The following is a 27488-nucleotide window of genomic DNA, read 5'->3' on the forward strand; positions in this document are numbered from 1 at the left end:
GCCTCTTTAAGAAAAGAAATTTTATATACAAAATACACTACAATTTTGCAGTACAAATACTTATATAAAGCACAAGAACATTCCTTTACATAGTGTTTCATTTGAACACATACACACAGTGTTTCAAATTAAAAGACACCTTGGTTGCTTTTGCTTATTTTTAGGCTATTTCATCAAATTTTTTGAAATTGATGTTTAGATTTTGATTTCTAAATTTAAAATCTACCTAAGCAGCTGCTTTTTCTGAATGGGAGAAATTTTCCTCATCAATTTAGTCTAAAAACATCAACTCTGTACTTTAGAAATGGAAATAAGCTGATTTTATTTGAGTAGTAAAAAAGAATAGTTATATGGGATGTTTGCTGCTTTGCATTGTGTTTTAATAGCACCAACTGTATAGTTGCAGTTATGACAAGTTTCCTCACACTGCAACTGTTATATTAGTATTATTTTTTGTCTTAAATAAAAATCAGTTGATTTGTTTCAGAAGTACATCAATGATGAGGAACAATTTTCCTGCTGAGAAAAAGCAGCTGAGTAGGTAAAATTTAAAGTTAAATATTGTAAAATCAAGTTAAAAATTTTCAGTTCAAATGTGAACATTAATATTCATATTTGAACTGAATGAAAAATAACTGGCCAAAAATAACCTAAGCCTAAAAAGAAGCAGGATGAACCTTGCTGCCTTTTAATTGAAACACCCTCTTGTGTGTGATCCTGATGGATCCAGAGTACTTAAATTATAAAAATCTTAAATGTTATATTTGTATTAGCTCACAAAATATATATACATTTATGGAATTCTTATATTTCTGACAGACAGGTGCAGCTGAAATTTTTATTTATGGCAGCAAGGAATTGTTTTATCAAAGGAGAGTCTAGGAATTAACTTTTATGCCATATGAAAAATAACTTTGCTTTAGCTTATTGTGTGCAAGTATAATGGATTGCACATAATTTTAAGCAGGCACATCCCAGTAATACCTAATGATAAAATTGTTTACAGGCAATGTTTTTAAGCACTTATGGGAAGCTGATAGACCAGGGTGGGAAATTCACACACAAATGTTTCCTACATGATAGCTGAAAGATATGAATGTAACTGAATTTAAATGAAGATTAATTTTAGTTCTCATAGCTGTGTATGTGAAGATAGCATATGTCTGTATGTGAATTATACACCATTGGTTCAATGAGAGTTGTAGTGCATTCAGGAATAACTATAAACAATTTATTATTAGTTACAGGACAGTACTAGGTGTGGCCAGCTTACATTTACACGTCATATCCACCATGCTAATATTAAGAAGATAACCTAAAGCAAAATAATTTTTAACATGGTGTAAAAGTGTTTTTCCTGCACTGATCTTGAATAGAGAAAATGATTTTCTGTAGTTACTGGACGGTGGTTCAACCTGTTGCAGTATAAATATGGTCGCCCTTATACACACTGTGCTTTATAAAATATACATTTGAACTTGAAGATATATCAGTGAACAAATAAACTTCACTTTTACAATACAGACTCCTGCACCAACAAAACATTCTTTAAAATGGCTGTAATTTGGCTTCACACTACACAGAACTGTTTTTGTATATTAACTTTATTTAGTAATAAAGTTAATATTAACTTAATATCCATCAAGTAATTGTAAATTATTCTTTCACTTCTCAATCAGTAGACAAGAGAATAACAGACTGCCATATTACAGGCTAATTTTTTTTACATCAAGTTAACCATTCATGAAATTGTTTATTACTCAAATATACAAACATATTTATATGGGCTTATGAAAAATTTGATAAGTCAGAACAAACAAAAGTTTATGGGATTATATTGCAATGCAGGCATTGAAATAACTTTAAAATTGTACACACCTTTGTGATTCTGTCTTTGCCAGTAGAGGGGCTAAGCATCCACATGCACACCAAGGAAAATGAATGTAGATGTATATAATTTTGAAATTACAAGTCAGAAGGTTGCTTCGCTCCCTTCTGCTTTGTGTCACATGAACCTGAATTGTGTTTTTATATTTAAATTTTTTTAGTGGGGGAACCCCCACCCCATTCTTCAGCATTTTTTGTTTTCCATTAATACAAAGATTTGTAGTTGCTTTCAATTGTCCATGTGAAAAATATATTGTCAACACCACCAACCTTAGATAATGTTTGACCTTGACTTTTGTTTATTGTAATACAAAAGCCAATTTCACAGGAAACTGTTTGTTGAAAAATGAGGTTATATTCCCCTTCATTTGAATCTGTGGAATATATGCTTTCAATCCAGCTGTCACCTGTGACGTGTTCACAAACCAAACATTTCTTCCTTATTTCAACTACACGTAGTCTTTTGTATCTTTCCTTTCTTAACTGAAGCCCTTAACTTATTTTCATATTTTTCGATAATTGCTTTGATATCAGGATTTTTAAGTGCTGCTTCATACTCAAGATTTTTTTTTCTCAGCCTTTGGTTTATGATCTTTCTCTTTTCTATTACTGCCATTATTAACAACATTGCTAATAGCTGAAGAAACTTTTGAATTGCTGCCTTGAGATATGTAGAATTCTAAAAATTAAAAGCACTACATTCTTTTATATAGAGAAAAATTTAAATGCTAAAAAATTAGAGTTTGTAAAATCGTCTTCAAGACAGACCTGTCAATCACTTTGTAGTATGATGCAATTCCTGCCTTGGAGAAAGCAAAATATTCTTTTACATATAGACTTCCAGGCCTGGCACTAGGGGCACACACGTGAGGCACTGCCTAAAATAAGTGCTGCTAGATGCACTACTGCATATATATATATATATGCACATTAAGATATGAATTAGGTGCTGTGACAAGGTTTTGCCTCTGGTGCCACAAATGTTAGTGCTGTTTCTGATTGCTTACTCCCGTTGTTAAAATATAGCCTCAACTTTTATGTGTTTTGCTATGCAGAGAAAATATGTCAGTAATGGGGTTAAAATTAAACAAAAATTATTAGTACCTTTTAAGTTTTAATTTTTATTTACACTACATTATTTATAGGTCAACATATATTTACTAATTGAGGCAACTATAATCTGATTACTGAGTTTGAGATAAATGCACCTTTGTGATGCAAACAAGTTAATGATGTAACTTGTTTAAAGCAACATAGGTTTGTTTGATTTGGTGTTTAATAGTGTACTGGCAGCTGAGGCCATAATGTGCCAAGTCAGTAGCAATTTAGGTCAACATCTAGATAACTGTGTTGTCTCTAATGAGAACCCAACTCTGTATCACTAGGAACAAAACATCCCCAAGAGGGGAACTGAATGCGTATGTACATACAAGTTTTACATTATCAAAAGCTTGTTTAAGGTAAAGTTATACTGCACAGCACTGATGTCTCATAATGGGAGGTTATCATACTGCATCAAGATTGCACTACAAATAAGTAATATTTCTCCAAAAAGAAATAATACATTACTTTGGTTTTTTTTGCCTTGGTTAAACTTTTGTTCATTCAGCAATCAAATTTAAGTGCACATAATGCACATCATTGTTTATAGTTGATTCAGGAATACACAGGAAGCATAATCCCCACATTATCACTCTTCCAGTTCAATATGCTTAATTTGCACTGAAAAAAAATGAAACTACAATTTCAAGTTAGAACCTTTCTACCAATTAAGAATTTTCTACAACAGTACATATGTTTGCTATACATTTCAACTGAGAATAATTTTTTGCAATGTTATTGCTGTTCCTTTAAATATTCACTCATTAACACAGAATAGTGATAATATATAACATGAAAGGCTTGGTAAAAAATCTACATGTAGTGACAAATAAGGTAATCATTGGTTTTAATAAATAAATACAATTTTATAATGTTAATAGGGCATCTTTCTATTACAAATCAAAGCTTTAAAAGCTGATTCTCACAGGGGAGTTATATTTCAAAAAGGTGCCATGAACATGGAAAGGAGCTGCACTTAGAGAGACAAGATTAACTTCTACCAAAAATCTAAATGTTTATTACAAAAAAAATTAATAGTTACTTTAATTCCAGTAATGTCAGCCCGTAAGTGGTCACGGGCTCGAACATTTGATAAAAAATATATCAAACAGTTTTAAAATTCAATAACATTTTTATTTTTAATTCATTCTTTCAAGAATTATTCTTTTATTCAGATAAGTTTTAATGTGGCCACTAGAAAACATTAAGTAACAGCAAACTAACTTAGATAACATTTGGTATGAAAAATTGATTGTTACATATAAAAATACTGTACCACCCATTACATATTCCATTTGTTACTTGGGGGGGGGGGGGAGTAACAAATGGACCACACTGCTATGATTGAAACTAAAATTCTATGGGTTTTTTTTTTTTACAGGTTGTAGTTGGGTTTTTTTTTAGGAACATTAGCAACTAAGGCCATGTTGCTCCACATAATGCTGTCTGTAATTGTGTGTGTGTTCTGTGGGCAATTTTCTGTTTGGTGGATGAAAAACCTGAATTTCCTGCAGAGAAAAACCACGTTACCTGAGACAGACAGACTAACTCAACCACTTTGTGAAAAAGGCCAATAAAAATTCCTCCCATTATCTACAGGACTCTAACTCTAGTCTTTTCCGTGCCGTGTTGAAAGGCTTGGTAAAAAATTTTCTGCATGTAGTGACAAATATGGTAATCACTGGCTTTAATAAATAAATAAATACAATTTTATAATGTTAATAGGGCATTTTTCTGCTATTCTAAACTTACAAATCAAAGCTTTAAAAGCTGCATCTCACAGGGGAGTTATATTTCAAAAAAATGCCATGAACATGGAAAAGGAGCTGCACATTATTATTGTTGTTGTTTGGTTTTTAGGAGCATTAGCAACTAAGGCTATATTGCTCTGGGGATATGCAGTGGTCATTCTCTGACCTTTCTGCATCCTCCATATTTAGTGGTCACGTGCTCGAGCCCAGTCTAATCAAGAAGCATATGCTACGTACTGCTGCTACCCACCTGGCTACAGAGGCGCCAAGATTAACTTCTGTCAAAATGAATTTTCTATCAAAAATCTAAATGTTTATTACGAAAAATTAGTAGTTTTAATTCCAATGACTCTGAAAAATATATCAAACAGCTTTAAAATCCAATAACATTTTTATTTTTAATTCATTCTTTCAAGAATTATTCTTTTATTCAAATAAGTTTTAATATGGCCACTGAAAAACATTTATTAAGTAACAGCAAACTAACTTAGATAACATTTGATATGAAAAATTGATTGTTACATATAAAAATACTGTACTGCCCATTACATATTCCACTTCTGTTACTTGGGTGGGGGGGGGGGGCACACTCCTATGATTGAAACAAATTCTATGGATTTTTTTTTTTTTAAGGAGCATTAGCAACTAAGGCCATATTGCTCCATATATGCTGTCTGTAATTGTGTGTGTTCTGTGGGCAATTTTCTGTTTGGTGAATGAAAAACCTGAATTTATTGCAGATTCTGAAAAAGATATCATATGGTAATGGCATCACACAAACTGAATAAACTCCTCCCTATATTTTCAGTACAAGTTTTTTCATCCTTGGGGAGGTTTTAAATAAAATTCCTTAGCTCCCCTTGACTGGTCACCAAGAAACACTGATAAATTTGGAAGACACTCCAGTACTTTTCAGAACCTTGTCAGAATATTCTGAACATTTGTACCAAATTTTGTGTCAACAGGTTAAAACATATTGCCCCCCCAAAGAGCCAATACACAGTTTTGACTACCTATCACGTGAGCCTCAATCTGAAGATATTCTCGGAAAACATTTGAGTACAATATACACATTAATTCCCCCCCCCCCCACCATACCATCATAATCCAATATGCTGAAATGCAGAAAAATGTGTACATTATCTAATGCTCTGTTATCAAGGTATTAATTTACCTAAACGTATCTTAATTTTTATTGTCTTACCAGGTTGATTTATATACTATGCTATCACAGCACATTTAACACTGAGATGCCAGCATAACACATGTAAAATATCAATTACAGGGAGTCACTGCAGATGTATATGGGTATAAAATGAACAGCAGATGCATCTTGTTCAAGTGAAATGCCATATGGGGTGGAGCTCAAAAAGTTAAAATGCTAATAGGCAGTTTAGTAACTGCTAAAAGTTTAGTAACATTGCAGCATTATGTGAATTTCATACTCAGACTATTTATTTTCTGTTTGTGTGTTTTCTATTTCATTTTTCACTGTTTCAAGCATTGCCCTGGGCAGGACTGTCTGCTTACTGGTTGCTATAGTGTTGAGGCCACAGTTCTTCAGCTCAGATTTTAGGGGTTGAGAGTTTATTAAAATACTATGCTTGTCCCATGGAGTGAGTGCAGCTTCTTTAAAAGATGAGCATCAGAAGCCAAATTCTTTCTTACCCAGGTATTTTCATTGCCTCACTACTGTTCCCAAGTTCTTACTTCTGAAAAATTTTCTTCCCTTCTTTCTAGTTTTCCATTTATGGCACTTTTATATAAGTGCCTGGTAAAGGGTCTCACTGGTTTTTTTACCTTATTCTCTTTCTACATAGGCACACTTTAATTTACTACTACAAAAGTTTGTCACATTTTCTTGATTGTCAATATTGATAACAGCACAGTTTGTTGCACATGTAAAAATTTAAATTTACATGAGTGATTTACTAATTATGAAAATTAATACAGAAATTACACATAAGTGGATAATTAAATGCAATTATACACTGATCACTGAATTATGACCACCCTATGAAAACTGAATGCGACCCGTTGACCACGTGAGGTACAAGAGTGCGCAGTTAGTCGACCTATGTAGAATATATAAGGTGTCAGTGGTTCAGTAGGTAGTAAAATTGAGCATGATGGGTAAAAGGAAGGATTTGTCAGACTTTGATAGACAGATTGTGAGAGCTCAACGAGCTGGTGCCTCGATTTTCCAAATGGCTGAACTGGTGGGGTGTTCGAGAGCCACCATTTTTAAAGTGTACCAGGACTATCGTCAAAATGGTCAAACGACCAGACTGCAAAACTCTTACAGGCGAACAGTTGCATCACTGTTGAAGAGTTGACTACCCAATACAACATGGGCCAACCCAGAACAATATCTGGCATGACCGTGCATTGCACGCTCGCACATATGGGCTATAGCAGCAGACAACCTCTACAGCATCCTCTCCTAACCAAGGTTCATTGGCATAAAAGACTCGCCTGGTGCAAAGAGCATGCAAGTTGGATGTTAGAAGACAGGAAGATGTGATGGTCAGATGAATCACGTTATTTACTCCACACCGTGGATGGTCATGTACAGATTTGGCATCAACAACATGAAGCTCTTCATCCATCATGCACGGTATCAAAAGTGTAGGTGGTTGTATGGTGTGGAGGAGACCACCGATGCTTTCCTATATATAGTCAAACTTTTATTACAGAAATTTCATGAGAAAACCTACCAGGTGCTGTGAAGCACATTAAATAACTTTAAAATTCATATTTTTGATGTGCTTTCCAAATATTGAAATCTGTCTTCTAGGAGTCAAGTTATATTTTCTCTCTATCTTGTGAACTCTTCTGTGTAGTTGTACCACAGAATAAACAGAAAAATTTATTTATTAATGGCCATGGTGAAAATAAGTACTGAGAGAGAGAGAGAGAGAGAGAGAGAGAGAGAGAGAGATGCAATAATGGGAGAAACTAAAAGAAATCATGAGCAAATAGATAGAAGCAGCTCACTGAAGCCCTAGATGACTACTAGCACAACAGGGGAAAGTAAAAAAATCAATGCTCATTTTTCACATGAGCACTGATTTGCACTCACCACTAATCTGGTCAACCTTCTCTGAACCCTGTACATAAAGGTTGTTTCTCCCCCCCACCCCCCTTTTAGGTGCAGTCCATACCTGAATACAATATTCCAAATGCATAATCATCATCCTGTAGAGAGAGAATAATGTCCTCCCTACTGACAAAGATCCTATAAATTGCAAACAGACGTGCAAACAGACAGAACTAGGTGTCTTCCTAGACACCTATTTATCATATCAGATTAAATCATAACACCTAAGTATTTCTCATCTTGAACTAGTTTTAGCTCCTCTTCCCCTAACTTATTTGACTCAAGGATTTTTGTTCCCCGAATACAGAACCTTATATTTAGAAACATTAAATTCTAGCTGCCATTTGCATTAAATTCCAGAAACATTAAATTCTAGCTGCCACCAGATATGCAACCAATCCATGTCTTTTTGAAGCATCATGGCCTACCTCAAATTGTATGCTACCCTTCTCAACTTCAAATTATCAGCAAACTGACTCCAGGTAATCATGCAAATTTTTCAAAATTATTCAGTAAGAGGTAGCTTGTGAAGATCTCATGGATTGACATAATGAACATGCAATGAATGTGCATTGCATGTTCTCTCCCCATTAGCTCAGCCAGGTTAGGAGATATGGGGAACAGGAGGAAAAAAAACAAAAATGAGAAACTGTGTTCAGTGTTTGCTGCACTACCCAGACTGAACAAATGCATCTAATATGAATGGCATACACCATTTACAGTCAAATGGTGTATGCCATTCATATTAGATGCACCATTTACAGTCAAATTTTTACAGGAGAAAGTCAAAAGATGAGCAAAATGTTTATATCCTTCACACACTTCGTACATGGAGTGTGTGAAGTTGAAGTTATGAGGACAGCAATTCCATCACTAAAGAAGTGAGACAGAAAGTACAACAAAATGTCTGAGAATTATCTCTATTCCTCTAAGAAATTAAAAGCAGAATTTATTCCACATGGAATTGCTTAGATTTTTGCTGTTCTCCATTTAAATGTACTTGTATATCATGCCAATAAAAGAACATCTGGAAGCTTTCTATAAGGGATAGAACAAAGAATTTGAGAGAAAATATGTATGTTTTAATGAAACATTTTGTAGATATCCATTTTCCGTTTTATTAATTAATTACAAAGAAAAGAGGTTAAGACAAGTATTCCCAAACATATTCTAATCAAATATCTATAATTTTTTAGAATTTCTGAAAAGCCAGTTGTACTGTGTTACTGCTGATCCAAAACTTGTAGGCAGTACCTTCCAAGTAAGCTTAATAACAGTTTACTAAGGATAATAAATAATGAAAAGGTTGAACCAGAAAAACTGATTTTCTTCAACAACAGTTTTCATTCTGAATATTGTATTAGACTTAGAGCTCCTGTAACTGATGCCTGTTCAGCTTGTATTGCCCTGAACAAATGCTATGGGGGGGGACTCATTATTAAACTGAGTATTCACAAATTGCATGGAAAAGCATTCAAGAAACTGAAGGAATAGGCTGCGTTGGTAACATTCTCATTTAATTATCAGAAAATTCCCATAAACTCCAAAGTTTTCAAACCAGATACTACTGCCAACAGGTGCATGCATATAACTTCACAACACTGAAAAGATTTTCTTGTGCTAAACTACAAAAAAATGTTGGGCATCTCACTTATATGGAACATGAAATTTCATCAGCTGTCTTTCATTATTTAAAAACTATGATTTTACTGGCTTTAAAATTGTCAGATTATGTGCAGATGGACATGGTAACCAAAACTACAATTCACCTATAATAAAGAATATGTTGCTTTTGGCTAGCAAAAGAAGCTCCTGGCTGTGCTGACTGAGTAAAATTAAACTGAGTCATTAAAAAACAAAATTGATGAGCAGATTAAGTGTTTGATTTAAAGAACTACTGAATAAAAAGTCAACTACAAATAATCTTAAAGAATATACTGGGTTTTTCTAGAAAACTTAGAATCTGTCATCAAACTATGGCACTGGCTAGCTTTGTGTAGCGATGGCATAATTGAATAAAATTTATAATTTGACAAGTGTGTGTGAAGGAGAGAGAGAAGCAGAGTAGTATAAGTACAAAACTGAAGCTTTAACTAATTATTTCAATTATTGAAATAATTGATTATTCCTATTCCCATCACCAGTTTGATGACAGTAAGGTGAAAATTTGGAAATCAACAGTTTGTGAAGTACTGAAGACTCCATCTTCACAGCATTTTAAAAAATGAAGAGGTTTATCCTTCAAAAGTGCAGAAGTGGGCATGTAAAGATTCAGCATAAAATGAACTACCAATCAAACACAAGTTCATCACAGTCTGTCCTGGGGGGGCGGGGGGAAGGAAAGAAAGTGAATTTGAATCCAGATGAACAGTTGTGTTTAACTAAATCCTGTGAATGTCTAGAATGTTGAAAATCTGTTTAATTTAGGACCACTGCTGGAACACTATTATGGCTTTATGGAATTGATTTTTATTATAACTATGCTTTTTTTTTTTTTTCCAATTTTATTGGACACAATGAAAATGCTTTTTGGTTTTGGGTGTAAAACTAATTTGGAGACTGAAGTTGTGGTGACTGTATTCTCTCTCTCCCTCCCCATTTATGATCTCTAAAAATGTATGTTTTGACACATCTTTTTATATCACTTACCTACCTGGTTTTCTTCAAATTCATTATATTTATATTGCATACAATTTTTCATAAGTTCAATTGTTTTGTCAAATAGATCAGTCATATAACCACTTGTGTTACCTCTTAACTTATCTAATCCAACCCAATAGAAATATCTTATTTTTCTGAAAATAAGTGAAGAAAATTTAATTCAAACATTTTTTTAAATTTCCTGAGAAATTCTGAAAAATGGACAAGACTACTTTTGGAATGGGACACTAAAAAATAAACTTCCATGTTTTAAGCTAATCTGCTTTGTATAATTCTATAATTCCTATCAATGACATCTTTAATTTTAATGTGGTTTTTAATTTTTCAAACTGCATCTGGTCTTACATATTACCTTCATCACTGATAACATTGCACTGTTACTCTGAGAGTACAAAAATAAACAATTTGTGGAACTGAGCAACTTTAATGACTAGACACAATCCATAAAAGGTAAAGTGAGAATATTAAAATTAATTATTTTTTCACTAATTTTAAATTACCTAGCAAGCCTAAACAGTAAACCTGTAACTAAATAGAAATTTGGCTAGCTAGAGTTAACTACACTTTTTTTCTTTTTTTTTTAGATTATTAATAACAGAGGCTTATGCCATATTTTTTTCCCCTCCAAATTGTGATAATTTTAATGTGCAGACTTTCAAGTACTGTAATAATGAAAACTACAGAAACATACTAAACTGAACCAAGAGGTGGAGGGAAGAAACAAATCTATTCAGCATTATTCTATAGTTGTCACTATTATTGGTGCATCTAATGCTACTTTAGGTAAAAATCAATGTGCCAAATATTACAAAATAGATGTCTTTTGAATAATTACTACATTCTGAGAATAAAGATTTTCACATATCAGGAACCACACAAAAATAACCATTTGTTTGCTTTCAAGCCTGCACTGTAACATTTTTTTTTGGACTTTTTAAAAATATTCACTTTAAAGTAATATTTAAATTATGAAGTTGAAGACATTTTCACTCCTCTGTCAAATACAGGAATGAACATGTATTTCTCTTCACAATCACTAAGGCACTCTGTATTTTAAGATAATCAAGGAATCGACAAAACATTTCACAAATTTATTAGTCTGTTATAATGTATCACATTTAAACTTCTGGAATTATGTTAATTCCAGATGTTCATTATATTCAAAAACACTTTTTATAAAAGGAATTATAGAGAAATATATAAAAAAGCTATATAGATAGTAAAGGATATACATTAATATTATTTGAAAATAAATTTTAAACAGTATAATCGCATATTAGTGCATTGTATAGTGCACAATATGGTCAACGTCGTGAAGTTGAATCAAAGTATTAAAAATTTAAGGGCTTTAGAAAAGACTGAGTTTATAAGGACTTAGCTCCTAATCTTATAAGAATATCATTAATTTTAGCCTTGTGTATTTACAATTCAAAAATGAATATCTATATTATAAGTGAAGTAAATATTGCAATAAGATGAAACTTATAATATAAACTGTAAAACTACCTGAAATAAACTATACTAATTAACTAAATTTTTAACTAATACATGATAACTATTTATCTGCCAGAGTAATAATGAAAAAAAATTAAAAGGAGTTAGGATAATCTGTTGTTCAGTAGGATGTCAAGTTTCATAAATAAGAGGGATAGTTTATATCTAGTTTGGCACAGAGCTTTACACAATTCAGTTGTGCTTGAAATGAAAGTAAGTACATCATTATAAAACCATTTAAGTAGGATTGGCGGAACAGTCATGTTTTTGATTTATCGAAGATTAAGCTGATTAAGATTATTTAAAGTATATGGGACAGTTTAAACTTCAAAAATATTTCAAAGGACATTCTCATTAATCTTATTTGAAAATCAAATTTTAAATGGCATATTGTGTATCAGTGCAAAACACAGAAAATATCTGAAACTACAGTTCAATGTTGTTGAATGTTTACTGAGCAAAAGCTACTTAAATAAATAATTTTAAAAGTAAATATCAGATAAGCAATAGGCAAATCACAGTTTTTAGTGTTTTATTTTTAGATAAAAAAAAAAAAAAAAAAGTTCCTAATTGTTCATGTTATAAATTATAGGCTGTTTTAGGGAATAGATATTTAAATATCATTCCTAACCAACTAATAGTCCCATGATATCATAAAAAAAATATTGCCACTTTAAGGGCAATATTCTATAAATGGTAAAGAAGGGGCTAAGATACATATTGCTTAACAAGCAGAGCAGAGCTACTGGAAGTTGGACCTTAGAAACAAATTCGTCATAGTAGTGTGCAACAGTTTAATAATCAGATTTTCTGTGTTTATTTTAATGGTGACAATTGTGATTTCTTGATTTAAATGAAAATTGCATCTTGCCATATCTAACAATATTTGATGTTACTTGACACTTAATAATAAATTTGTAGATTCAATGATGAAAAGTTATTTTATAAATAATTTCAGGAGGAGGAATAGGTTAACAGGAAATTTTTAAAACAGATTTTTATATCCATGATAAAACCATACCAGTTTTTTCAAACTGCAACATCCTGAAAGTGATTGATGTGTGCAAAATTGATACAAAAATATATACACTTTATTTGCTATATAATTATCTAAATCAGTAGTTCTCAACCAATAGATCACTCCCCAGGGAATTTTAAAAGCCAGCCTAGGAGGTTGAGAAGTACTAAAATAAATTAAATTAGTCTCAAACAAAGGAGGGAACTGAGCACATTATGACTAGCACGTGGGTCACAGAACAATTTCAAAGTCTGACTTGCTCAAAAAAGATCACCAGGAGTAGAAGGTTGAGAAACACTGATTTAAATGAATCACCTAAGGTGGCAAATTTGCAAAAGTTTTTCTGCATACCACAATTCCATAAACTACCAATCTGACACTGCATCACTAAATATCAAAAATATAATATGGGCTTTACTGGAATTTTAGATAATAATATATTATTGAATGGCCAAGTAAATAAACTCTAACCAACTCAATGAAATAATTATCTCAGTTTATGTAAAAACAAAATCTATTTAAATTTAAAAATGTGGCTATTCATAATTCTTACTCCAATCATCCTAAATATTATAACAAACAGTGAAACCTGTCTCCTTTGGGCAAACAAGAAGTTTTTATCTTTAAACAAGATTTTTCCTTATGGATCAAGTTCTGAAGAGAGAAAAAAAAAAAAAAAAAAAGTGAAAGCAATCAATTTATTTTTATATACTAATATGATCCACACACAAACATATATAAATAACTGATCTGATCTAACTTCGAAATTTTCTACTTTTCTTCATAAAATAAAAACAAGAAAAATTTACCCTTATATTGTTTTTTGTGTAATGTGATAAATTGTGATATGTTACATCAATTATTAACAGTATGACCTACAATGAGCATTAAGAATAGGAAAAATCAAAGGATACTTTTAAAATAGCCAGTGTACACTGTGTCACAAAAATGAAACATTACAGTTTGTTCACACTTACTTTAATCCTGACTTACACACAACTGATGAACATTCTTACTGGTCACTTGCCAAACACTACCACTAAGTTACATGTAGTGTCAAAGAAATAGTGCCTGAATTCAAATCCACATCTTTACATTATTTCAGGATCAGCATAAGAATGAGCATGTATGAATTAAATCACAAGGTTTACTTCTTTCAGTGACTGATTACTTTGACTGACACTGATTACTTTGGGAGCAACTGCACATGTGCATATCAAAGCCTATTTTCTAAGTTTATGATTTTGTACTGTTTCTGCAAAACTGGAAGTGGGAAGATTTTAACCCAAAATGTCCTATCACTAATGGATCCCTCAGAAAATAGTCACTGTGTGATGCAACACCTGCACATTAGTGTTTATTGAAAAATTCTGTAAATACACCTAACCCTCAATTATTGTACCTGTGTTCTTGGAAAAACCTACATTAATCAAGCGTACTAACCAATATTAAATTCCCATATAAACTTGTGTAACTTGCCAAGATACTTCCCAAACACTGGCAAATAATTTTGTTTTTAAAATATAATATGAATAAATATAATTATGGTACATACCTGCTAAACTAATCCTGTTTGAAAAATTCATTCAAAGTAGGCCAACAAGTTGCCTTCTTTTCATCATAAAGAATCTAATAGCAAATGGCCTCTGATAACATTACTACTTCTTTCAAAATTGGGAATGCAATCTTCTGACTCCTATTGTCTCTACCACCTTTATGAATTCTTGATGGTTCAAGTTCTTTGAAGGAGCTCAGGAGATTTCATCATCTCTATCATTCCTTTCTTCAATTTGCATCTGTGCCTGCAATTCAATCAAACTGTCAGTCATGAGGTCTTCTCTCTACGTGACTCTAGCAACTCATTCACATTTTCAGTACCCACCTCCAAATTAAGGTGTTCTGCCATGTCTAAAATTTCCTTTGTGACATTTTCTTGTGTTTTTTTTTTTTTTGGAAATCTTCATAGTCATGGACAAACTGCAGGCAAAGTTTTCACCAACAACTCTTCACAGTAGAGAGCTTGATATCTTTCCAGCTTGCAGCAACATTCCTCACTGCCATAAGGATATTATACTCTACCAAAACTGATTAAGAGTTGTTGTTGTTCCTACCCAACAGTAACAGCAACAGCCTGAGCCATGGTTCTTCTCAAATACTGCATAAAGGTGAAAATGATCCCCTTGATCCATACTTTTCCTTTTCACCCCATCAGTTCTAGGGACGCCCTCACTTTTTTTTTTTTTACTTTTCAATCATCTGAATCACATGTTAAAAAGCGCTTCTGAAAGTTGTTTTTCTACTGAAACTATGAAAACTGAGAACATGTAAGCAGAGCAGCATTGTGCTTGAGACTGCTGAAACAACACCAAAAGCAAAACCAAAGCCTTTAGAGTTTCACTTTCAGATTTATAAAGTACAACTTCTAATCTTGTAAATAAGTTTTCTGTTCCTACTCTAGGATGATCACAGGAATCACAGAAGTATACAATTACTCTAATCATTTACTAAGATAAAGTGCACAATTACTGTAATCGTTTACAAGGATAACATCATAGTGCACTAAGGAAACAAAACTATGTCCTTGGTGCATTATGTCCAGTATATGTTAGGTATACAGTTTGTCTCATACATGTATATATATTGGACAAACAGTATCAGTATAGAATGTATGTAGTATGGGCTTGGCACACCCAGGGTCCTGAGCTTTATATCATCATTCTTCCCTTTCTCTCTCTCTCAGGGTAACTTGGGAATTTTTTTTTTTTTTTTTTTTTGGCTGGTGCAGCATAAGCCTCAGGCTTCCTTGCACCATATAGCTAATAATAATAACCATACTACAAGTACAAACCCCAGGCAGTACTAGACCCAAACCCACAAGCTGTATTGGGACCGCGCCATAATAACGGATAAGACCATCCCACACAACAGACCGTACATAACCCTTGTGGAAAAGATGGAAAAGGCTACCTACCTGATTGACATAGCGGTGCCAAACACTAGCAATGTCCAGAAAACCCATGAGGAAAAAATTAGGAAGTACGCGAACCTGAGATCAAGGAGATGTGGCATATGCAAGAAGTATCAACCATCCCAATCAACATGTCAACCACCGGTATGGTACCAAAGACTCTACATAGCAGCCTAGCAGCAATAGGTCTCCCAAAGAACACCTACAAGGAACTCCAGAAAGTCACAATCCTGAACACCTGTAGGATAGTCAGAGATTTCCTCGACTGACAGTAACACCAGACATTACAAACACCCTGTGTACTTGGTAGCAGTACCCATCACGGAGTGGAATCCCCCAATCAGGGAGAAATGATATGAGCAACAACAACAATAATAATCAGATGTATATTAACTGGATATACAGTAACTGTGTCAAGTGTATTTATCAATACTTAAGAACCCCCCCCCACCACCACACACACTATGGCCACATTAGTAGATGGTCTCAGGTAAGGGTAGCAAGATTATTTCTACTAAAAGCACATTTTTTTTCCTTTATCCAGCAAAATAAACCAATTCATTAGAGAATGAACACTCATAATTTACAAATAAAATTTACTTGGGTATGTCAGCTGCTAATTGGAAAACTCATAACATGAAATGTGTCCTACATATACTTTCGTTGGGTGCAATATGGTTTATATTGATACATATCCAAAATTTTAGTTGAACCATTGTTATCTGCAGGTATCTCCCTAGATTGATAGGATGCTTAAATAGGAAATTTAGATAACAGGAATGCCTTAATCCCTGTGTGTGTGTGCGCCAGATAAAGTTTTTACGTACCATTTATACCTTGAATCTATGTTTTATCTGGATTTTTGCACTATGGCTGAAAATATCTATTTTAAATGTTTGAGAAATTCAAGTTATTAAGTAACATGCCATTTCCCAGAAAGTCACAAGGGTTGCTCCTCAGTTCCAGGATTATGGGTGAATTCTCTCAATATGTAATAACATTTTTAACTTTACATGGAAAGTGGATGATGAAAACAAAACGTACATGATGCATTCAAAGCCAGTAACTCAGATCTGTCAGAAATGAAGATACACATTCTTTTGCATTTTTACAAAGACCAAAAATTGTTCTCTGGTATTTCTGGAGCCTAAAATACCACACTGAATGCTTTACACAATGAACAGTGATTATTTTAATAAATTACAGGTATTTCCAAACCCTCCCCTAATGGAATGTTGATGTGCCTTCTTTAATGAACTGTGTGAATTAACAAAAACATTTAAAATTACTAGACAAAAACTGCATATATTAAGCAGCTGAGAATCCCAATATTATAATTACAAATGAAATTCCAAACCACGCACTAATACTCTGGACATTAGTGCATCAACAGGAATTTGGTTTGGAGACATCAAACAAGATGGCTATTTCAAAAATATACATAACACAGTTATTACTGCAATGATATATCAAATAAATTTTAAGGAAACTTTAAGAGAGCCTTGCCCAAGAACAAGTAACAAGATGCACCAAGAAGTATTTCCTCGTGATTGCCGTGGACTTTGCTGGGGCCTTCGATGCACTTTGGTGGCCAAGCATCTTGGCAAGGCTTCGGGTTGCTGGGATCCCAGGCACCCTCTACAGGGTCATCAAGAGCTACCTCACAAACAGATCCATCAGGATTGTTGCTCCCTATGGGACCCTCTCCAAGAATACATTTCGCAGCTGTCCACAGGGTTCAGTCCTTGGACCACTACTGTGGAACATAGTAATGGACTCCTTCCTAGCTATAGACCTTGATGAGGTAAAATCGCAGGCCTTTGCTGATGACCTCTTACTGACAGTGACAGCGGACTCAAGGACACAACTGGAGACACTGACAAACTGGGCTCTGTCCACCCTTCAGGAATGGGCAAAGAAAAATCAACTTAGAATATCCCCTGCAAAGACAAACTCCATTCTGCTCAAGGGGTGCCTCAACCTCAGGCGGCCTCCACAAATCAAGATCGACAAGAAAACAATTAAATTCTCAAAGCAGCTAAAGTACCTAGGCATGATTCTAGATCCGAATCTATCATTTCAGGACCACCTGAAATATTTGCGTACAAAAGTCAGACGATACACTGCATTGGTTGCCAGAGTCACTCGCAGAGACTGGGGCCTAGACAGACGGGTGCTACGTCTTTTCTATAAAACCATCTTCACCCCAATAGTCACGTATGCATCTGGCGCATGGTATCAAAAAGCCACAACTGTTGTCAATAAACGAATCATTGACTCGATTCACCGATCAATCCTTTTGACCATTACTCGAGCTTGCAGCACAGTGAGCACGCATGCCCTGCAAGTCCTTGCTGGTGTCCTTCCACTGGACTTAGAGATCATTCGACGGGGCCTCACGCACCACCTGGACAAGGGTATCCCACAAACATGTTTGGGATTCACCACCGACATCATCAATAGCAAGACTATGGAAAAGAAAAAGCTGCATGCTCACCTGCTGCAGGTGTGGCAGGATAGATGGGCCACCTCGCAAAAAGGCGAAATCACCAGAAAGTTTCTGCCCAACATTGGCCGGGTTTTTCCGAACTTCCCACCCTGGTTTTCCCCAGGACTACAAGTCACATACCTACTGACAGGACATGGAGCTCTGAATGCAAAGTTATCCCTACTCGGAATACAAGAAGATCCCACCTACACCTGCGGGGGGGGGGGGGGGGGGGGCTGGAGAGCTGGCAGCACCTCATGCATGATTGCCAGCTGTATGACGACCTCCGCAGTGCATTCATCACCAAAATACAATATCTACCATACGGCCAGGAGCACCACATCTTGGACACCAGGGAAGAATATCAGGCTTTCTCCAGCTATGCACTGGCCCTGTTCACAAGATGGGGAGCTCTTATCGCAGCGAACCGCAATCAACCACTGACACAATAAGGAAATGAACAAACCTCGAAGGAAATCATCCCGTGGAAGACGCCTGAACCCAATGGCCTCCGATCATCAAGGCACTAAACCCTGAAGTGGACCTAAAGTTGAATAAATGAGAAATGACTCTATAGACAACATTGACGCAAACACCACATGGATGGGAAATGTCACAAGAAAGACCCCACAAACACCGACAAGCAAACCCGGACCTTTTGACAGTAAAGACTGCAGAACGGACGGGAACCACCCCATGAACGATCATGCTTCGGTCCGATCACTCCAGGAAACGGACTAGAACCACTAGCAGCTCCGCTGCCAAATGCTATATGGCGAGCTGAATGGGGGTACCCTTACCCTATTCATCTTAAATTCCCTATCCCCGGCAGGAGGGAGAGGAGACATGCTCTGTTTCCTCCCTCCCCTGCCAACCCATCTCTTCACCTGGTGAGGCATGTGCCTGCCTCACCACCTGAGGTCGCCTTCTCTATCGCCCCCATGCTTCTGCCTTTCCCCCCAGTCTTCAGTCTCTTCCCCCACTCTAACTGTATACCTTATCCATGGCAGGGGGAGATAACTCTTCTTCGTCTCCCCCACCCGCCATCCAAACTCCCCTCTGGTGAGGCATGGGCATGCCATACTGTCTAGCAGGGGTCATCTCCTCTATCGACCCCTTACTTCTACCCCTCCAGCTTCAGCCTCCCCTCCCTCCCACTTTTATCTTTCATCTAACGTATAGCCCACACGTCTAAATTTAATAACAACAAAATTCTGCCCGACCTATTAGGCCTTTTAACACATCTTTGTAGTGTTCAACCCCAACCAGCAATTTCCTAACAGCAATCTCCTTAAGAATTAACGTCAAACGCGTATATATACAAAGGGTACTAGGAAAGTTTTGCAATATGACGCAACAATGAATCACAGGAAGCTACTTGTTGCTGCATGTTGAGACATGTTCATACGTGCATAGTAGCCGCCGCGCCAAGTCGATGGGCTCAGTTATTCATTAGTAGTGAGAGTGTAAAGTGCTTGCGATGGCATCGTGGTCACGAAATGAGATAAGGACAGTTTTGCGGTATAATTTCGTGCGTGGTTTAACCATAGACCAGTGCTTAGAAGAAATGACTCTTGCACTAGATGATGATTGTCCACATCGTACAACGATATTCAGGTGGTATAGAGAATTCCAAAGGGGAAATTTCACTCTGGAGGATTCTGAGAGGCCGGGAAGGCCACGAACATCAGTTACGGAGGAAAACGTTACTGCTGTGAGGAAAATGCTTGACGAAAACAGGTGAGTGACCTACCAACAGATAGAGGATACTTTGGGCCTAAATGCACCAGCAATTCGTTCGATTCTGCAAGATCATTTGCACGTGAAGAAACTTTGTTCTCTCTGGGTGCCGCATCAACTGACTGAAGAGCAGATGACACGACGTGTGACTTGGTGCCGGGAGATGTTAAAAAAAGTTTGATAAGGGACAATCTCGGTATGTGAACAACATCGTGACAGGTGACAAGACTTGGCTGTACTATTACGATCTGCCGACCAAGGCTCAAAACAAAGTTTGGGTCTTTGATGACGACGACACACCCGTAATTGTCAGAAAATCCCGATCTGTAAAGAAGAAAATGATAGCTGTATTTTTCAAATCGAGTGGAATTGTGGAACGTGACGTTTTGGACATGCAGAAGACAGTCACAGCTAAGTGGTATACTGAATAATGCCTGCCTAAAGTCATTGGATCTATGAAGAACCTGCGGCCAAAGTCAAGAATGGACACCTGGTACCTCCATCACGATAATGCTCCAGCTCACAGCGCCAAAGCCTGCACCGAATATTTGACCACGACAGGACTGAAACTTCTCGAGCACCCTCCCTACAGGCCAGACCTTGCTCCCTGCGACTTTGCACTGTTCCCGCATGTGAAAATGAAGCTAAAAGGGAGGCGGTTTTCCAGTGATGAGGACCTTCTACGGGCTTGGGACAACGAGTGTGCTTTACTCCCTAGTGAAACTTGGCAGAACTGGTTTAAAGATTGGTTTCGGAGGATGGAGAGGTGTATTGAATGTAGAGGAAATTACTTTGAAAAAATTAAATAAACAAAGCTGTATTGCAAAACTTTCTTAGTACCCTTTGTGTATATATATATATATATTTTTTTTTTATTACTATTTTATTTTATTTTTTACTTTTATTTTTTTTTTAGGTCCTAGCCACTGAAATCCCAGGAAACTAGGTGGCAGGACCTGCCGGAGCAACTCATCATGATTCTGGACACCCGGTTAGCCTCCACGTGGCAAGGTATGGGCAACGTTGGGCCCCACCAGGGGTCTGGCGGGCAATAAGCCGGACAAACAATGGGCACAACAGATCACACTGCACAGACATGGCCCACACACTTTCAAGTCTCTGGCTTGACAGTGTACTGTCCTCGATACAGTGAACATACGCGGAGATGGGAGAAATCCCAGGCGCCGTCTGACACGAACATACCTTATACCCCTAATATTTCTTGCCTGAAAAGTTTCTTGGGTGCTGTACTAAGTACCGTGGGTTGGATGATTAGCATCTAGATTTGATCCAGACTTTTTTTCTTTCTTTTTTTTATAGGATTCAATCAAAGATATTTATGTAATAATACCTCAGGTGTTCTGGTACACAAGGATTATATCATTACTACTTTGCAGAGCTTACCACTGAATTTGTTTAAACAAGTTTACAAACCAACACCCAGAAGACAACAGCTGTCAAAAAAAAAAAAAAAAAAAAACACACAACTGCACAAACTGTATCATTTTAACAAAATGCTGAGCAGCTTTTGTTAAAAACATCGCAAAATATATTTCACAAACGTGTTTTTACATATACCACTTTCTACTTAATGCTGGTTTTCAACAAGTGTCGAAGAGCTGAAAAACCAGTCTCCTTACATTTTTTAAAGAGTAACACAGGCCAACAAGTATTTTTCATCGGGGGGGAAGAGGAGGAATTGTGGATTAGATAATCTTTGGATGTTAGTTAGTTATTTGGTTTTTAGGAGCATTAGCAACTAAGGCCATATTGCTCCGGGATATGCGGTGGTTATTCCCTGACCTTTCCGTATTTGGTGGTGACTGGCTCGAACCCCGGTCTAATCAAGAAGCATGTGCTACGCACTGCTGCTCCTTCCCACCTGGCTACGGAGGTGCCTGATCTTTGGATGAACCCAAAATCTGTTTTCAGTATTCCTCTAGCACCTCTAATTTTGTGATGAGACAGATTACATGAACATTATACCACTCACACAGCTATTCAAGCCATTATATTATTCTACTTGAATAAAATTATTATTTATTTATTATTATTACTACTATAATTACATAAATATATACATTTATATTTATGTAATCGTTTGAATCTATAGATTCTTTCTTTCCCGACTAAATCACAACAGTAAACAATCATGATAGATATCTGAAAAATTTACCATACTTTACCTCTCCACTAAGTAACCAGAATAAGGCATGGGCACTACACATTTGTATCATTTATTTGAATTGATTACTTGACTGGTTGAACAAAAGGAAAAAGTCAATACTATTTGTCACACCCATGATATCAAAGGGAGCCAAAAACCCACAACAATGACTGCTACTTTTATAATGTGCAAGTAACTGAATTCTCAGTGAAGAATAAGGACAAAACTGTTTACTTGAACCTGGATTTGGCAAATGGGACCAGTCCCTCATGATGACAGTATGCCAATTCCAGTATCTCCACAGCACACATTAGATTCTTTAAAAGACTAAATGGAATACAATGAATATGCAATTTGTGGAGCACTGAGAACTACAGCTGATCCTGAGTACACAACAGATGAAGAGACATCTGAGCTGTTTACCCAAGGTGAGTTAGATGACTTCATTAGATATCTCGTTCTTTCCACACATAAAGCCAAACTTTTACCTGAGGAGTAAACTAGAAACCATCCATTAAGAACGTCAAAGTGTTTTACTATTGAAAAATAAACCAAGTAAATAAAAATACAACATATAGTCTGATCTGCTACTGCCATGATATCAATGGAATTTTTAGGAGTGAATTGTCACAAGTATTCATTACATCTGAATGGTATCTCTTCACTGACTCCTCACAATGAAGTTTGGAAGGTATTCTCTTGCATAATGGGAATTTAAAGTCATTAAAGTCTCCCACAGTATGAACTCTGTTTATACTAAAGTTGAGATATTATAACAAGATACTTGAAGAAATTCAATACAGCACCCAATTGATGTAATATCTGTGGCGATCTCAAAATCATTGCTATGTTAATGGGCATGCATGGAAGGCAGCCTCCTTGTGACAGCCAGGGCTGTACGTTTTTTTTTTTGACTCTGGTACCGTTAAAGATACCAGAGTCAAAAAAAAAAAAAAAAAAAACAACAACAGCATATACAGTGAAACTTCTCCTAACGGACATCTCTCTACAACGGACATTTTCAAATTCCCCAACTCACCTGTATTGGTTTTAATGTGTTTGCAGCTTCTGTCTAGCGGACATTCTCTGTAACAGATGCGGATAGGCAATCTGCACTGTTTCGTTTAGATTAGCACTTAATTTGATCTCCCCATTATGGACTGCGGGAGAGCTCACGGCCCTTTTTTCTAGAAACTTTTCTTCCACGTATTGCCTCAATCGTGTGTTTATTTTCTATTTCCGATTATCTGAATTTTATCAAGGTTTACATCACGGTTCTAAGCCCTTTTTCAAGAATTTTAAGGCACGTGTAAAACTTCTGATGAATTCGGTGTGTGGGGGGGGGGGTACGGTCAGCCTTTCGTCTTTTCAGTTTCAGTTTTCTTCAGTGTCGTGTGAAGTGCACAATGTCTTCTCGTAAACATTTAACTTTAAAAGATAAAGTCGAACTCATTAATGCGTATGATCGGCAAAAAAATAGTGTTCGCAATCTCGCTGCAAAATTCAAAATCAGGAAGACGCAGGTAAGCGACATCCTAAAGGAAAAAAATGAACTGCTGAAATAATTTTGACAACACGGAAATGATCAGGTTCAAAAATCATTCCCGAAAACTGTTGGACTTCAAATTGACAATGTTACGTATGAGTGGTTTTGTCGCGAATGTGCTAAAAAAAATTCCCATTAATGGGCCTATTATTAGGGAAAAGGCTTTGGAGGTTGCAAAATCTATGGGAGTAAATGAGTTCAAAGCTTCTGTGGGATGGCTAGACAAGTTCAAAACTCGGCATAAAATTTCTTGGAAAACCATAAGTGGTGAAGGTGGATCTGTTGATACTGGGGTTGTAACAGAGTGGACCGTCAAATTGGAAGATTTATGTCATGATTTTGAAGCTAAGGATATTTACAACTGTGACGAAACAGGGTTGTTTTTTAAAGCTCTTCCTGAAAAAATAATGAGTCTAAAAAACGAAAAGTGCCAGGGCAAAAAAATTTCTAAGGAACGCTTGACTGTACTATTGTGTACAAACATGCTGGGAGACTTTGAACAACCTCTTGTTATAGGAAAACCACAAAATCCTCGTTGTTTCAAGGGCATAAAGTTGAATCTTTTGAATGTTGACTGGAAGTCTAATAAAAAGCATGGATGACACGAGATATCATGAGCGAATGGATAAGTCACTTTAACCAAAACATGATTTGTCAAAACAGAAAAATTATTCTTTTCATGGATAATGCTACATCTCACCCGCACATTGAATTGTCCAACATTCAAATCGTTTTTCTGCCACCAAACACATCTGCAGAGTGTCAGCCCTTGGATCAAGGGATAATAAAAAAATTTTAAACTTCACTACAGAAAACGTGTTTTAAGACATCTCATTGCAAACATGAACGATGTAACATGTGCGAGTGACCTTGCAAAGAAAATCAGCATCCTAGATGCGATTCAATGGATTTCCTCTTCAGTAAACGCAATTAGAAAACAAACTGTTGTGAACTGTTTTGTAAATTCTGGCTTCTCAAATGCAAAAATTGAAGTTGTGAACAGCAATGTGGAGCACCAAGAAGAACAAGAAATTCAACATCTATTGATAATGTACGATACTTCAGCTGTAAGTGACCCTGGCTACAAAGATATAGACTCGAACCTCACTACAGAAGATGGTGCTCTAGATATCAACGACATTATCCTCGATATTTTTCAAGAAGTTCCTCATGAGGATGAAGAAATGGAAGGTCATTCTGTCGAAGAACATATTAACGACGAACCACCGATGAAAATAGAAGAAGCGCTCATACAAATCAATCGTTTAAAAATGTTTTTCGCCGCTGAAGAAGATACTGAAGGACTTTCGATGGTTTCTTCACTTCAAATAAATGCTGAAAACAAAATTATCAGCCGGAAGAAGGTGCAGAAGAAAATAAGTGATTACTCTATGTATTTTTCTTAAGATAAAGTCATAATATGCATAGCACAATTGTATGTATATTATTAACAAAAATATTGTGCAAAATCTGTATATAATTTAATTTAATTTTACATTAAACGTTTAACGATTTTTCTTTATCTCTTTTTTTTTTTCTCCCTCAGACTTCTTGTTAGCGGACACTTCTCTTTAATGGACACATTTTCGTTCCCCATGGCTGTCCATTAAAGGGAAGTTTCACTGTATAAATATAATTAGAAAAAAACAAATCATTTTGACTGATCTGTTTTGTTTTCGAATTTGATCTTCTTTTCTCTCGTTGCCTCTTTTGTTTAGATGCTCCAGATTCATATTTTCACTGCATTACTAACTGCTAAATTAAACTAAATTTCAGTCTTCAGATCTCTCAACTTATATAAGGTTCAAAAATCCATGGGTGGTCCAATTAAAATAGCTTCAATAGAACGAATAAAATTTCCATATAATAAACGGATTTTGAGAGACCTGGGCATGCATTTTTCTCACCTCTGGCCTTTAGGCAATAGACCTACTGCTGCTGCTGCTGTAGAATGCACAAATTAAGAACTAAAGGGACATTCCACAATTTAGTGGTGTCCGTAACGCATTTAGAACAGACTCCCACATATTGTACCGAGAAGTTGTGCTCGTCAACTGCTTTCTTGTGTTCATAGCCAGTGGAAAAGATTAAAGCATATTCCCGATGTGGATAATATGCCGTGATCAACTGTTACACCCTATTACAGAATTAGGAGAGTGATTTTTCTTTATTCTGGAAATTAATCTGTTCTTTCGCAAAAACGAATCATCCACACTTTCAGTAAATTTGACCTGTCTCTGTTTACATGGTAGGTAAAAGTGGGCCCTAGTTTAGATCAGGGCATTAAAAAAAAGAAATTGCTTTAAAAATTTGAAATTACAGAGGCTATGCAAGACCCCCCGCTACGGTAGGAACCAAGGCTAGTGCCTCATGTGCCTATTCATAAGTACAGCCCTGGTGACAGCCATTCTACTGTAAACCATTACATCACACGTGACCATGCAATGTATAAGGTATAAGGTATGTTCGTGTCAGACGGCACCTGGGATTTCTCCCATCTCCGCGTGTGTTTCGCTGTATCGAGGACAGTACACTGTCAAGCCAGAGACTTGAAAGTGTGTGGGTCGTGTCTGTGCAGTGTGATATGTTGTGCCCATTGTTTATCCGGCTTATTGGCCGCCAGGCCCCTAGTGGGGCCCGACGTTGCCCATACCCTGCCACGTGGAGGCTAGCCGGGTGTATCCAGTATCACAACAATTTGCTTTGGCAGGTCCTGCCACCTAGTTTCCTGGGATTTCAGTGGCTAGGGCCTATTTAAAAAAAAATAATAAATAAATAAAATTAAATAAAAGTTTATGCATTTGACATTAATGCTTAATGGGATTGCTGTTAGGAAATCGCTGGTTAGGGTTGAACACTAAAGAGATGTGTTAAAGGCCAAATAGGTCGGGCAAAATTTTGATGTTATTAAATTTAGACATGTAACGCTAGATAAAAGCTGATAGTGTTAGATATCTTAGAGATTTGCACAAAACCGGTAGAATTTAGACGTTGGTTATAATATGGCGGCATTGTTAAGGGGTGTACTCGGTCGATTTAGTGAGAGAGGGGGGGGGGGGAGATTGAAGACTGGGGAGGAAACAGATGGAAGAATAGGGACGGATAGAGTAGGCATCCCCAAAGAGGTCAGTGGAGACGAGCCCCACCAGGCGAAATATGGGGGGTAGGCAGGGAGGAGAGGAGACAGAGATCCGTCTCCTCCATTCCCTGCCTAGGGATGGGGTTTTAAAGGGAACCAGGTTAGAGTACCCAGTTCGGATCGCCAATGGCGTGTTGGCAGCAAAGCCGCAGAATGTCTTCGTCGGTGTCTTGTCCAAGGAGTGTCGAATCCGGTATGAAGGTCCAGCTGCCCATCCCGCTCTGGGGGTGGGATATGTTAGCTGGCAGTGGGGAACCTACCAGGTGAAGGGGGGGGGGGAGACGCACACATTTACTTCATTCGTAATGTGCATTCTCACTCTACTTGCATTCTTTTTTTTTTTTTTTTTATTTATTTATTTATTATTATTTTTTTTTTTATACTTTTTTCTTATTTTATAATTTATTTTTTATTTTTTTTTTATACTT

The 27488-nt window shown here is 36.1% G+C and overlaps 1 protein-coding gene across 1 annotated transcript in view; it reads right to left on the bottom strand.

Moving 5' to 3' along the window:
- Nucleotides 1-13160: 13160 nt before the first annotated feature.
- Nucleotides 13161-27488, bottom strand: part of LOC150090812 (CKLF-like MARVEL transmembrane domain-containing protein 4) — a 90848-nt gene continuing 76520 nt past the window's right edge. Inside the window, exon 6 of the mRNA XM_090380162.1 lies at nucleotides 13161-13666. The gene's annotated coding sequence lies outside the window, so the exon portion shown is untranslated. The remainder of the gene's footprint in view (nucleotides 13667-27488) is intronic.

Source organism: Mastigoproctus giganteus, chromosome 1 (genome assembly GCF_048544385.1).
Source record: "Mastigoproctus giganteus isolate SK-2022 chromosome 1, ASM4854438v1, whole genome shotgun sequence".
In the NCBI taxonomy this organism is placed as follows: Eukaryota; Metazoa; Arthropoda; class Arachnida; order Uropygi; family Thelyphonidae; genus Mastigoproctus; species Mastigoproctus giganteus.